The sequence below is a fragment of the Ambystoma mexicanum genome, chromosome 1q (assembly GCF_040938575.1).
Source record: "Ambystoma mexicanum isolate Mex_15411 chromosome 1q, UKY_AmexF1_1, whole genome shotgun sequence".
NCBI classification, from domain to species: Eukaryota; Metazoa; Chordata; class Amphibia; order Caudata; family Ambystomatidae; genus Ambystoma; species Ambystoma mexicanum.
Genome location: NC_090922.1, coordinates 318,429,288 through 318,444,294, shown reverse-complemented (window position 1 = coordinate 318,444,294; position 15,007 = coordinate 318,429,288). Strand labels below are relative to the sequence as shown.

At 53.0% G+C, this 15,007-nt stretch overlaps 2 protein-coding genes across 4 annotated transcripts in view; one reads left to right on the top strand and one right to left on the bottom strand.

The window, feature by feature from the left end:
• Positions 1-15,007, top strand: part of CEP89 (centrosomal protein 89) — a 1,655,177-nt gene that overhangs the window by 1,476,607 nt on the left and 163,563 nt on the right. The gene's annotated exons all lie outside the window — the stretch shown is intronic.
• Positions 1-15,007, bottom strand: part of LOC138527818 (E3 ubiquitin-protein ligase RNF182-like) — a 143,556-nt gene that overhangs the window by 87,590 nt on the left and 40,959 nt on the right. The window lies entirely within an intron of this gene.

Genomic DNA, 15,007 nt, shown 5'->3' with positions numbered 1-15,007 from the left:
AAAGGATTGTGAGATGGTCACAGTAAAGTGCAGGCCGGAGAAAGGGAACGGCAGAGCTCCCCGTCATAACGCCTAGAGAGAGAGAGAGAGAGAGAGAGACCAGGCCGCCGACCGGTAGAACTGCGCACCAGAGGAGAGTGGACATATCGAGCGTACTGAAGAGGACGACCAGGGCTTCCAGAGACCCGTGTCAGATTGGAAAGGTGCGTCCCTTGCAAGCTGCCACGAGATAAGGGCCCGCCCGAGAGGAAACGGTGGTGTGGCCCCAGAAGAGTGAAGGACGTGGGAGACTCGCAGCACGGTGGACCCGGAGCTGCTGAGGCGTGCAGGGGCCGCCAGCTGTGTCGAAAGAGAGAAGCAGCCCACACAACCAGCACCAGAGGAAGAGGAGAAACCCAACGGTTGGGAACATGAGGAACAGGCAGAGAGAGTAACGCAGCTGAGGAGGAGGAGCGCTCTGCCCACGGCTGCAGCGGCAGGGACATCCTGTCCCCCCGGCGCCCCATTAGGAACACTGAGTGCAGTGCTCCCCCAGTAAAGACACAGGGGTGACGGCAGCCTGGGGGTAGAGGGATAATGCCTTAACAGGAGCCAATAGAGGCACCATGTAGAGAGGAGACTAGGGGAGCTACGGGGGGGAAAAAGATTTTTTTTTTTTTTAAAACTCAAAAGGGGAACGTAAACTCAAGACGTAACTCCACTATCCCAGCAGCGCAGCAACAGGGGGGAGAAACTTCACGCTGCGTGAGGCAGCACTTAAGAGGGAAGGTGTGACACCTGGAAAGGAATGGCAGATGCTGTGAAAGGCTGCATGACATATAAGATCACGACCAGGCCGGGCTGACCATTGACTACGAGGTGAGGCAAACAAGGCCGCGGAAATCCTGCAGACGCACACAACCGGGTTGTACTGGAGTTGGGACACAGACTGAGGGCAAGGCTACCAATGAAATAGCAGATGGGAGGTATGCCCCCACAGACAAGAAAACTTCAAGCTCAAATAACAGGAGGGGGACACAGAGAGGAGACACAGCGGGAAAGCCCCCACGCACAGCCCCCCCTGGCCCTGAGTAGTCCAATAGCCTGAAAATGGTTCCAATTACCCCGGCAATGCCAACCCGGCGAAGCGCTGTAACAGGAGAAGCTAAGAGAGGAGACAGACATGTGATACAGTAAAGACGACTGCTGGGCATCTGCCCACACCGCAAAGGGAAGCACGAAAGCGCAGAAAGGGGATACGCCAGTCAGGACATAGGCCTCAAACCTAGTGAGCACAGGAAGAGCAGTGGAGAGTTCCCCCAAAGTTAAATAGTGGATAGGGGGGAAAGCCACACCAAACGCAGAGGGGTAGGTGAGGTCAAGTAAACAGAAGTACTCCCTAGGGGCAACAGAGGCCATACAAAGCTACCGGTAAGCTGCCTCAGCAACAAGCCGGAACAAGACCCGCTGCCTGGGAGGCAATACAGACAAGTGGCAGGATAGAGACCTAGAGACTAAACCTAGTAGACCCTGAAATACAGAACACCTGAAAGAGACCGACAACCGCAGTGTAAAGCACCGGAGTCGAAAGAGACGCAGAGTGTCATCAAGAGGAGCAGGGAAGAATGACAGTTAGAGATACTAAAAAGGAGATGCCTACGGAAACAGATATGTCTAAGTGCTCGACCAAGGAAGACATAGGGCACATACTGGCAGAGATAAAGGCCCTCGGGGGGGGGGGGGGGGACATACAGGCCTCCCTAACAGATTTAACAGGCAGAATGCCATGGTGGAAAACAAAGTTGAAGGCCTTGAGTATAACCAACTGAACGCAGACATGGTCGAGATGAAACATGACGCAAGGATGACGGAACTAGAGCTTCGAGAAGAGGAAGTTATGCTCAAAACGGATGACCTGGAAAATGGAGAAAGACGCAATAACATAAGGATACTCAGTCTAAAAGAATCGGCGAGAGAAACCCAGAGGCAGGTTGAAGAAAAGGTCCAGGCATTAGTGCACCAACTTTTCGAAGCAGAAGGGAGGAAGACGGTACAGCTTGGAAGAGCGCACAGTGGAGAAAGCCCTACAGGAATGGTCCTCGGCCCATAGTTGCCAAATTTCTAAGTTAGAAAGGCAGAACAGAGGTCTTGAACAAGGCCAAGCAGTTAGGAGAAGTGGAATTCGAAGGCTTTAAGGTTGCAATATATCAGGTCCTCTCACACCTCACGCTAGCCAGGCGTAGAGCCTGTTGACCTCTCACGACATGGCTACGAGACAAAGAAAATAGATATAGATGGGACTACCTCTTCCATTGCAATTTGAGGTGGAAGGAATGGACTACCGTATAACATCACCAGAGGAGGCGGAACAGGCCCTGGGCCACCTCACAGCGGACCTAGAAGCTGAGCCAAGAAGCCCACAGGGCCAATCCACTAGTGGAGAGCGGTCGAGGCCGGCACCAGGCCCGCAAAGGAGGAGAGGGCAAACGGGAAGGAAATATATGCGGCTCAACGGACCTTCGCCACGTAAGTTGCCCGCTACTCAGGACCAACGGCCTGAACAAGATCCCGTGGAACAGATTCTCTAAACGACGGAACGGAATCATAGAGGCCGGGTAGACACTTTAAAAAAAAAAAAGCTTTATTTTAACTTGTGGCACAACACACAGCACGCATTGACATAATGTTACAGTTGTCGTGGATCATAATCGTTATATAGCATTTATGCAATATAACAGTGTCCCAGATATATGTATCGGAAAGAGAGGAAACGGAAACGAAAAAAAATACAAATAAACTATCCCCAGACTTTCTGCTCTCTTCAAGAGTTTATGTAGTTGCGTCAGCGAGTGTTGTTGTGGGGTCTGTCCGTTCCACAAACACCCGGAAGGGAGCACAGATGTCTTTTGACCTGGAAGTTGCTACTATGGTTTGTGCGTATTCGACCTCATTCTCGTTGATCCAAGTCATTTCAGTGAACCATTGATGCAGTGTGGGCGGGTCTTTTGTCTTCCATTTTAGTAATGTACATTTTTTTGCAATTATGCATCCAATGTTGAATAGTCTGCAAGTTTTTATATTAACCTTGCCAATATCCCCTGGCAAGTACTTTAATGGATGAAGAGCCGGTTCTAGAATGAGTATTCCACATAGGGTTTTTGCTATGAGTTTCCAGAAGCCGGCAATCGGAGGATAGTGCCAGAACATGTGTATTGTGTCTGCCTCTGTTGTCTTGCATTTTGGGCAGGTTTGCGTCTCTTGAGGGTTAAATTTCATTATATGGTGGGGAGTATCATGTAATTTATTAAGTATTTTGTATTGAATCAGTCTTAGTCGGGCGTTCAGTGACACTTCCTTGGTCAGGGCACACATTTTCTGCCATTTCACTTCATCTATGACCTTTTCAGTATCTTTTCCCCATTGTTCTCTTAGCTTGGAGTTCACCGGAGCTGAGTTTTGTACTTTGGAGTATAGTCTCGACAACAGTCCTCTCCTACCGTCGTTTTGTATTATCAGATCCAGGCATTCTTCGGTTTCTGCTTCCTTTGGGCAGGATGGGCATTTTCACCATATTGCCTCTCTCAACCGGAAATATTGTAATATTCTTATCGGATTGTTCCCTAGTTTCTTCTTAAATTCGTTTATTGAGACACATCTGCCATCTGGAAAAAGGTCACCCATTTTCATCGTCCTCTCTGGGTCCCATGTCATTTGGATGTCTGTATCCATAGTTGGGGGAAGGTCAGGGGTACCCCATAACGGAATGGTACGGTTGTATGGGTTCTCGATGTGTAGTCTTGACATTATGCGTCTCCAGGCGTCTAGTGTTGTGCTTATTGGGTCAAAGAAACAGGGGTCCATCTTATGGGAGCAGATTATCATGGATTTTATATCACCCGGTGGCGCAGATCATTCTTCTATCTCAACATGTGAGTACCGTGTGTCCTTGTCATACCACAAGCTAGCTTAGTGGGCTTGAGTGGCAAAGTAGTATAACTCGAAATCAGGGGCTGCGAGACCGTCCCGGTGGTACAGTTCAGTGGGCGACTCACATTTCGCCCTAGCGTTATTGCCACCCCACACAAATCCTATTGCCAAGCTGCAAAGTGAATTAAAGAATTTTCGGCCAGGTCATATGAAAAAATAAAACAGTTTGGCTGTTTCTATCATCTTCAGGACGGCGACACGGCCCATCATAGATGGTCAGCTTGCCCCATAACATCAGTTTATGCTCCAGTGCTTTAAGGTAGGTTGCGTGGTTCAGTTCATATAAGTCCTTACTTGTTGGAGTAATTTGCACCACTAGATATTTCACTGTCCTCAGTCCATTTCATGTCATGTAATTGGGCAGGGTTTGGTGGTCCTGTCAGTAAGGGGGAACAGCACTGATTTCGTATTGTTAATTTTATATCCGAATGTAGGGTGAATTTCTTGATCTCCTATAAGACAGGTGGTATGTTTTCTTCTGGATGTTTTAGGTATATGAGGGTATCATCCGCATATAGGGATATGATTTGCGGGGGTCTTCGTATATGAATGCCCCTGTGTCTGTGTTGCTGCCGGATTCTGCTGGCAAAGGGTTTGATCGTTGGAGCAAATAAAATTGGGGAGAATGGGCAGCCCTGCCTGGTGCCTCTAGCCAGCTTTATTACTTTCGAATGGTTTTAATTGGTGCGGACCCTGGCCCCTGGATCTGTTTAGAGTAGTTTCATGAATTTGCAAAAGTCTTCCCCTAGTCCCATGTGCCTCAGTACTCCAAATAGAAAGTTCCATGAGATGCTTTTTCTTCATCCAATATCATCGCTGCTGCGGGGAGTTCGGGGTTGACTTGTGCTATGGTGCCCAGTAGTCGCCTGAGGTTCAGGGCCGTGGATCTCCCCGGTATAAATCTCGACTGATCCGGGTGCACCAGGTCAGGCATATGTGGTAGCAATCTGTTTGCCGGGGCTTTGGCGAAAACCTTTGTGTCAGAGTTGATTAAGGATAGCGGGCGATATGACACCATCTCGTCGGCAGGCTTCCCGGGTTTGGCCAATACTGTTATCACTGCTTCAGTCAAGGAGGGGGGCAGACAGCCGGATTTGCACGCTTCTTCCCATACCTTAAGCAGTTTGGGGCAAGAATGTCTTTATAAGTTTTGTAGAGTTCAATGCCTACCCCTGTCGGGGCCGGGGGTCTTGCTTGATGCCAGTGAAGTAATGGTCTAGGTGATTTCCTCTATCGCGATTGGGCTGTTCAGCTTGGCCTGGGATATATCATCCTGGATAGGGAGTCTAGTTTGTGCCAAGTAGTTGTTCACCTCTTCAATCGTGACTCTGTCATTATTGGAATACAGTGTTCGGTAATACTCTTGAAAGAGTTTGTTTACTTCCTCTTGTCGGATGGTTGTGTGGCCATCTGGTCTTGTGAGACCACTTTGATAAGGCCAGCCAGCAGTCTTCCAGGGCGGTCTGCTTCTCCGTAGCGCGCTCTGCCTGGATTTTCTTATAGTTGATTTGGGTTGCCCGTTCTGCCAATTTGCAGAACTTTTACCTGTTGCCCTTTATGATACCTAGTAATACCTTGTTGTGTGTGTTGCCATATTCATTTTCAAGTTTCCTCAAATCGGCTTCTGTTTCTCGCAGGTCTGCTCTTATCGACTCTCGGGTTCCTGTTGTTGTAGGAATCATTATGGCGCATATCCATACCTTAAATGTTTCCCAGACTCTGCTGAACTTGGGTACCTAGTTTTCGTTTTCGGAGAAGAATGTGTCAATATCTATCCTTAAAGTTTCTGCATAGGAGCTGTTAATTAGTGCGGATTGGGGCATTCTCCATGCAGGCTTGGGTGTATCTGTTTTATTCCGGGCTATTTCCAGGACTATCCGAGTGGTCTGACCATGTCCGTGGTAGGATTGTAGATTGGCATTTCCCCATGGTCCATGATTCCGAGACTAGCCAGAAATCAATTTGGGAGTGGGCGTCATGCAAGGAGGAATTGTACGTGTATTCCTTCAGTGACGGGTGCGCTGCCCTCCAGATGTCCGTTAGGCTATATCGTTTCATTATCTGTAGAATTGCACTCGCAGCTTTTGTCCTATTCCTTTGTTTCACACTTGATCTGTCTATGGCTGGGTCCAGTATTGTATTGAAGTCTCCACCCCAGATTATAGGGACATCTGGGATACGGCTGATCAGTGTTGCAATCTCAATGTAAAAATTTGGGTTGTCCAAGTTGGGTCCGTAGGAGTTCACCAAGGTGATCTGTTTGTTGTTGATTGTGCCTGGCACTCACTTATCTATCTTCCGGATCTATGTTGGTAGTGCCCATTCTGAAGTCAGTGGTCTTATGCACGAGTGTTATCACACCCCTTGCTTGAGATGAATAATTTGTGTAGAACCTGTTCTTTCCCCATTTGTATGCCGTTTCCTTGTGTGTGGATACTATGGCGTGCTTTCCTGAAGCATGACGATGTTGGGGACATGACGATCGAGGTAGGCCCAGATTGTCCTAGCCTTAATGGGATTGTTTAGACCTCTGATATTCCAGGAAATCAGTTTCAGCTGGATTGCCATATTGTACTAGTAGATGCTTGTTTTCCATGTTCCATTGCTGCTTCTACCCGACAGGGTCCATGTATGATGCCTACTGTAGTGCCGCTGCCGCAACTTTTTCGAACTTTCCTTCTCTTGACTGCTATGTTAACTGCGGTCAAGTCAACTTGAACATGGAACATTCCCATTCACGCTTGTAGTCCTCGTTCCCTCCCCCACCATCTTCCCCAACTTGATGATGTAGCCTCTGAAGTATTGGGCGCACCCTTGGGGGTCATGTTGTCGGTGCCACTTTTCCGTATAGCTCAACGTTCCTCAGTTAATTAATTTACACTCATCACGTGTTGGGCCATCCAGGTCTAGTGTAATAGCAGTCGTCTCTTTCAGTCATTTTCGTCTAAATGTTCCTCATCCATATTGTGTGGCAGTTTGGCCGCTGGATGTGGAGGCGGCAGGGGCACGGGTATGTGTGACTCCACATAGGCTGTCGCCGTACCGGGTCTTCGAAGAAATGTGCCTTGCCATTGTGTTGTATACGGAGCTTGGCCGGGAACATTAGTGAGTAAGGGATATGGCTAGCCCGCAGGAGGCGCTTCAGTGTTGTACGATCTCCTTTGCCTTTGCACGCTGTCTGCAAAGTCTGAATAGATGTGTATCCTGCTGGAGTCATACTGCAGTGCGGCTTTCTCCCTGACTAGTCGAAGCACTGTGTTTCTGTCCCGGTAGTTTAACAGCCTAGCAATGATTGATCTCGGTGGAGTGCCAGGGCGTGGGGGGGGGGAGCGAGAGTCTGGTGCGCCTTTTCGACCAGGAATTGTGGCGAGAACCCTGCAGGTTCAAAGAGAGTTTAAAGATTTTCCATGAAGGGTTCCATGGGGCCCTTTGTTGCTGTCCACCCTGATGCTGTTACGCCGGGAACTAGATTCTAAATCTTCACATTTATTAATCACCTTCCTTAGTTCCGTCTGCATTGCGTTCAGAGTGCGGTCGTGGCGTGTTATGCTGTCTGTTTGTGCTAATGTGCCCTTCAGCTTCTGTGATGTGGCCGCTTTCCTTTTCTACTCTTGCCTTCAGCGTTCCAATTGTGCTCACCATATCATTGTTTCATGTTGATTGCAAGGAACCCATTCTGCATAGTTTGTAACAAGTAGTCGCCCCTACAGTTTTCCTCCGGTGGTTGTAGTTGCGAGCTGCAGGGGGATGGAAGGGGCTCGACAGTTCTCCAGCATGGGGTCTGGCATGGATTCACATGCTCATGAATATTCCCCGTCGTCAGGCTGGGAATCCTCGGTAAAGAAAAAAACAGTATCAGTTTCGTTTCTGATCTGTCTTTCGTAGTAATAACCAATCACTGGTCTCTGCGTCATACTGACCACAGCCAATGACTGCCCTCTACCTAAGCACCGCCTCTGGCAGCCATCTTCAGATTTTTACCGCACGTTCATGTGTTGGGATCCTCGTGCTATTGCTCTCGAGCGTTAGTGCTATTTTTTCACGTTTTTTCTCAAAACTTCGTTTTTTTCGGTCAAAAGAGCCTCAAGCTCCACGGACTCTCCATCTGATCAACGGGGACCCGTGTCGGATTCGTCTGCGCCCCTCAAGGGTGAAGATTTCGTCGAGCTACGCTTTTGGAGGACTCCAGAAGTTTCTCAGGCCCGGACATGGCCCAGGAGAAGGGAAGCTCGACGCCCGGAAAGCTGTTCAGGGTCTGCCCTGGATGCCAGCTGCAGAACGTCTTTGAGGACGAACACTCCTTTTGCCTCTGCTGCTTACATGAGGACAAGACGCACGTGGAGAAGGACTGTGCGTTTTGCAGCAATATGTCGGAGTGGACCATGAAGGACCGCCATCAACGTCTCGCCAACTGGCTGGAAGGGAAGAGCCCGTCAGGCGAGAAGAAGAGGAAGAAATCCGAGCGGTCTTCTAAGACCTTTGAGGACGCCCCGGCGACGGGGGTCCAACACAAGGCCAAGCACCGCGAGTCCGCTGGCACCGGGAGCGCCGAACGGTCGGGCTCTACGGGCGCCAGGCAGGGCGCACCCTCCCCGGCACCTTCAGCCACGAGCCAACGCTCTGGAGTAAGAGGAAGGGCGAGCACCCGGCGAAGCTCCTGGAGAGGCCCCGGTCGAGCTCGAAGGCCCCATCGGAGGGGGAGCGAGGCAGTGCCCCCCCCCTCAAGGATAAGGCGGTGAGCGCACCTAAGGTGGTGAAGGCCTTAATCCATCCGGCCAAGCCCTCTATCGATACTGTCGCGTCGGCCCTGGCTCAGCCTGTGGAGGCTACACCAGTGGTGGCGACCTCGGGGCTCAGAGTCTCCCTGCCACCTTGGAGGGAGTCCTCTTTTGTGCCCATCGATAGGACCCCCGTGAAACCCCCGGCGGGGAAGAAAAAGGGGGGGGCAGGGCGTCGTCGTAGATTCGGCCTCAACCTCAGAGGAAGAGCTGATTGAGGTCTTAAGCCACGGCCTTGGCGTGGAAGAAGACCGGCCCGTCGGGATGGATCCCGACGCAGGTGACCACGACATCGTCGAGGGTGCCGACGGGGCTCCTGATCGCCCGTCAGATTCCCCTCTGCCAGTGCCGCAAGACAACTCGGCGGCCATTTTGTTGGCTATACAGTCCTTATGTTCAGAGATAAGGACGAGACTACCGTTGCCGACGGAGGAACCTCTCCCGTCGGGGGATCCTGAACCGGGACCTTCGGGTGCTCCCCCTCCCAAGAAAAGGAGGATTCACCCTCCACCTCCTTTTCAGCCGTCGCGCCCCGTCCAGACCTCCTCCCCGTCCACCCGAGGGGATGATACGGGGACTGACACGGCAGCGACGGGTACGGACGACGAGGTATACGACGAGGATCTACCGTCGTCACCTCCCACCAGGTTTTCTCCGCCCAACGAGATTGGATCGTTCCACTCCATGATCGCCAGGGCATCCGAGCTTTTCCAACTCTGCCCTGAGGAGAAGAAAAAGGAAGGATTCCTTTATCAACGGCGCGAGGCCAAGAGGAAGACGGTCCTCGCGGTGCCTCTACTGGACGACATTTGGGATGAGGGCCTCGCCCTCCTCAAGAACCCTTCCACGACGCCAGCTAGAAGAGACCGGTACGAAAAGAAGTACCGGGTCCCAGACGGGGCCCCCCTGTGCCTCTGGGCGCAGCCTACCCCGGACTCCGTCGTCTCCGCAGCGGCCAGGAAGAAAGCGGGGGGGGGGGTGCGGCCTCCACATCGACTTCCCCACCGGACGGCGAGGGAAAGAAATTGGACGCTATGGGACGCAGGGTCATCTTGTCGGCAGCGACGACGATTAAAGCGGCCAACGCCTTGGCTATCGTGGCCCGCTACGACAGGGAGTTATGGTACAAACTGGCTCCCCTGCTGGACTTCCTACCGGACGACAAGAGGGCGGATGCCCTGGAGATCCTACAGGAAGGCGAGGTGGCGTCGGACCACGCCATCACTATTGCGACGGACATCGCCGACACTGGGTTTCGCCAGTTGGGCAACGGCGTGTGCCTTAGGCGGCGTGGATGGCTCAAGGCTACGGACTTCCGTCAAGACATACAGACCAGAGTCCTGGACATGCCGTTCGATGGGAACAACCTGTTTGGGAAAACAGTGGACGATTCCCTTCAGGCCATTAAAGCGGACACTGAGACGGCCCAGGCCCTTGGGGTTCTGCAGCAACGACGGACGCCCTTTCGGAGCAGCGGAGGCAAGGGTGCCTCCAAAGGTTCCGGCGGCGGTTTCTCCACCTACCGTCAAGCGGCCCGCTCGTCGTCTCAGGAGGCCTACAGAGGACGAGGCAAGTCTGGCGGACCCCGCCGTCGTCGCCAAGGAGGTCAAGGCGGCAAAGCCTCGTCGAAACAGGATTGAACCGGCCGTGGGGTCGGGCCCCCACCGAAGCACCCCGGTGGGAGGCCGGCTGGCGAGCTTCGTCAGCGTGTGGGAGTCCATCTCCACCGACCGTTGGGTGCTGGACGCCTTAGCCCGGGGCCACGCGCTCGAGTTTCAAAGAAGGTGCCCGCGCGTCCCCCCCGTGACCAGGAAAGAGCTTCACGTCCCTCAGCTTCTCCTGGAGGTAAAAGCGATGCTCAGGAAGGGCGTCATCGAACTCGTCCCAAAGAGGCTTCGGGGCTCCGGAGTTTACTCGAGATACTTCCTCGTGAAGAAGAAGACGGGAGGATGGCGCCCCATCCTAGACCTGCGACGTCTGAACAAGTTCATCAAGGCGCAGAAGTTCCGGATGGTCACCCTCCAGCACGTCCTGGGGCAGTTGGAGGATGGAGACTTCCTGTCGTCGTTGGATTTGGAGGATGCCTACTTCCACATTCCCATCCTAAAGGGGCACCGAAAATTCCTCAGGTTTGTGGTCCAAGGGCGTCACTACCAGTTCAAAGCCCTCCCCTTCGGACTACGGTCGGCACCCAGGGTATTCACCAAGTGCCTTGCACTGGTGGCGGCGCAGCTGCGCCGCGAGGGGATCCACGTCTACCCCTACCTGGACGACTGGCTCATCCGAGCCAAGACGAGGGAACTCGCCGTGGAGCACACGGCAAGGACCGTCCAACTTCTCACGGACCTGGGATTCTCTGTGAACTACGCCAAGTCCCACCTGGTACCCGCGCAAAACGCACTGTTTCTGGGAGCGAAGCTCGACACAGTGTCCCTTCTGGCCTCCCCGTCGGAGGAAAGGACCAGGTCCATCCTGGGCAAGGTACAGCGGATGTTGGTTTCCGACGCGGCCAAGGTGAGGTCCATCAAGTCCCTCCTCGGAATGATGTCTTCTTGCATCTACCTCATTCCCATGTGCAGGCTCCGGATGCGCCCGTTGCAGGAGTTCCTGGACGCGCGCTGGATCCAAACGACGGGCGGCTTCGAGGAGAGGATCACACTCGACGAGAGTTTCCGCCGAGCGGTCCGGTGGTGGGGCACCCGCGCGCATCTGACGGCGGGCATGGACTTCCAGACCCCAGACCACCAGGAGACAGTGACCACGGATGCCTCCCTGGAAGGGTGGGGAGCGCACACCGCAAATCTGCACGCGAGAGGCCTCTGGCTCCCGACGGAGAAGTCCCTCCATATCAACGTCCTGGAGCTCCGTGCAGTGTTCTGGGCCCTCAGGTCCTTCCTTCCGTCCCTCAAGGGCAAGGTGGTGAGGATCTTCACCGACAACACCACCACCATGTTTTACATCAGGAAACAGGGCGGAACCAGGTCCCCAGCACTGTCCAAGGAGGCGCAGGACCTGTGGCATTGGGCAGTCGCCCAAAGGATATTTCTGGTGCCGTTTCATCTGGCAGGGATAAAAAACACCATTGCCGACTCACTCAGCAGGGAGCTGCGCTCGTGCCACGAGTGGGAACTACGGCAGGATCTAGTGGATCGCCTCTTCCGACGGTGGGGCACACCCCAGATCGACCTGTTCGCGACGGCGACGAACTCCAAGTGCCGGAGGTTCGCCAGCAGGTTTCCCCAGGCGAGGAGCATGGGCGATGCTTTCTCGTTCCCCTGGGAGGGCCTGTTCCTCTACGCGTTCCCTCCATTGCCACTGCTAATCCGGCTCGTCAACCAGCTCAAGAGGTCACGGTGCAGGATGATTCTCGTCGCACCTGCGTGGCCGAGGCAGATATGGTTCCCGGACCTTCTGGACTTGTCAGCGTCCCCGTCAATCAAGCTGCCGGTGGACGCGGATCTACTCTCCAGGGAAGGAGGCGCCATCCTCCACCACGACCCGAAGTCGCTGAACTTGCAGGCCTGGCTCCTGCAGCGCTAGAGTTTGGAGGATACGACATACCGGCCGACTGCAGAGAGGTTCTTGTAAAGGCCAGGGCGTCCTCGACTCTTAAATGCTACGGACACAAATGGAAGAGGTTCTCTGTCTGGTGCCACGCACAGAAGATTAACCCTCTACGGATTACGGCCCCTCAAGTACTGCCGTACCTGCTGACGCTGGCCAAAGCTGGACTGGCACACGCGTCCATCAAGATTCATCTTGGTGCGATCTCCCGATACACCAGAACCACGGGGCGGACGTCCTTGTGGTCTCATCGTCTGGTGAAAGAATTCATGAAGGGACTGTTCAGATCGTTCCCGCCGGTGAAGGCTCCGGCCCCGGCGTGGGAGCTCAACGTGGTGCTGACAAAGCTCATGGGACCTCCGTTCGAGCCTCTGCACTCGGCCCCGTTGAAGTTTCTGTCGTGGAAAACAGCGTTTCTTGTGGCCATCACCTCCGCACGACGAGTGGGAGAGATCCAGGCCCTTTCCTGCAAGGCCCCGTACTTGACTTTTCACGACACGAGGGTAGTGCTCAGGACGCACCCCTCCTTCATGCCCAAGGTGCCGTCGGGCTTCCACCTCAACGAACCCTTGGTGTTGCCTGTGTTCTTCCCGTCGCCTTCGTCGCCGGCTGAGAGGACTTTGCACTCGCTGGATGTGGCTAGAGCGCTGAAGTTCTACGTGGACCGCAGGAAGTGTTTTCGGAAGACGTCACAACTCTTTGTGAATTTTGGACCTGTCAATCAGGTTAAGGCTCTCTCAAAGGCTTCCATTTCCAGATGGCTCTCCGGCTGTATCATGTACTGTCATCGGTTGGCAAACCGACCGCTGCCTGGCCGTCCGAGAGCCCATTCCACCAGAGCGATCGCAGCTACCACGGCGTTCCTTTCTGGTGTGCCCCTGCTGGACATATGCAGGGCTGCTACGTGGAGGTTGACGCACACCTTCACGAAATTCTACTGCGTTGATCGGGATTCCAGGGAGGAGTCCAGGGTCGGCCAAGCAGTGCTGCGCAACCTGTTCGCCTGAGGTGAGCCTGGTGAGGAGGTAAGATGCTTAATGTTGAGTTTGATGTAATGCTTAATGTTGAGCCTTTGCCACCTCCCGTGGTTGTGCATGTGTGTACTGCTATGTATTCTTTATTCATGAGCATGTGAATCCATGCCAGACCCCATGCTGGAGAAGGAACAAGTTACTTACCTGTAACTGTTGTTCTCCAGCATGGGTCTGGCATGGATTCACATGCGAACCCTCCCGCCTACCCCTCTGCGGCTCTTCACTTGGTCATACTGCCACTTCACGTGCTTCCAAATCTGAAGATGGCTGCCAGAGGCGGGGCTTAGGTAGAGGGCAGTCATTGGCTGTGGTCAGTATGACGCAGAGACCAGTGATTGGTTATTGCTACGAAAAACAGATCAGAAACGAAACTGATACTGGTTTTTTCTTTACCGAGGATTCCCAGCCTGACGATGGGGAATATTCATGAGCATGTGAATCCACCCCAGACCCATGCTGGAGAACAACAGTTACAGGTAAGTAACTTGTTCCTTATGGGACAGTGTGGCGATGACCCTGCTGAAAGGGAGATTGCTAACGCTACAGGGTAACCTGGAAGGGGCAAGAATATTACTGGCGGCTATATACGCCCTCAACCAGGGACAAAATGACTTTCTTCGAAAAGCATTTGACAAAATACAGGGGCTCGAGGCAGACCTATACATCATAGGTGGGGACTTGAACTCATGGGCGAGTGAATCATGGGATAGGAAGGCGAGGGGAGAGGAACCCGACAAGAGTGGATAAATTGGGACACCTGGGACAGGCACTGAAAAGATGAGGCCTGATAGATATATGGAGGAGTCGGCACCCACAGGAAGAGGGCTTCACCTTCTTTTCACTGCCACACAAAATGTACACCCGGATTGACTACCTGCTAATAAATAAGGAACAGGGGGCAAGAATAATGGGATGGACAGACCACAATATGGTGATAGCGACTTTAGATGTGGAGGGACTGCATAGAAAGGAGGGGATGTGGCGCTGTAATGGAACACTTTGGGGCTACCTATTTTCGCAGACCAGTTGGCAGAGGCAATAACAGAGTACTTTTCAATGACACCGGAGAAGTGAATACCGGGGTAGTCTGGGACGCGGGGAAAGCAACCTGGAGAGGCCTACTGATTAAAGAGGGGGCTAGGAGGAAAAGGGAGAGAGGGTTGAGGGAGGCAAGACTTAGGAAAGAAATATCAGTGGGAGAGGAGAGGATGCTTGTGGCAGAAGGGAACGTGGATGAAATCAGGGAGGTGTTGTCAAAAAGGGCAGAGTTGAAGGCACTTGTGATGGGAGAAACCCTTTGGAAACTGAGATACCTAAAAACAAAAGTATTACGAAAAAAAGGGGACAAGGCCGACTCATTATTGCCGGCTAGGCTCCGTGCCCAGAGAGCGGAGAGGTGGGTGTCAAGCTGGGATGCCCCCAGGGGAATGAGCGGGTCACGCTCAAGGATATCGCCGATGGCTTTGCGCAGTATTATGAGAAATTATACAAATCTGAGGCCCCCAGTACGGAACATGCAGTGGGGGAATATCTAAGGGGTGTGACGATGACTAAACTTATACGCCCAGAGGTTAAGTATCTGGAAAGCCCAATCACGGTGGAGGAAGTGCAGGATGCAATAGTGCACCTCCCTAATGGTAAGGCGCTGGGAGAAGACAGCTACAC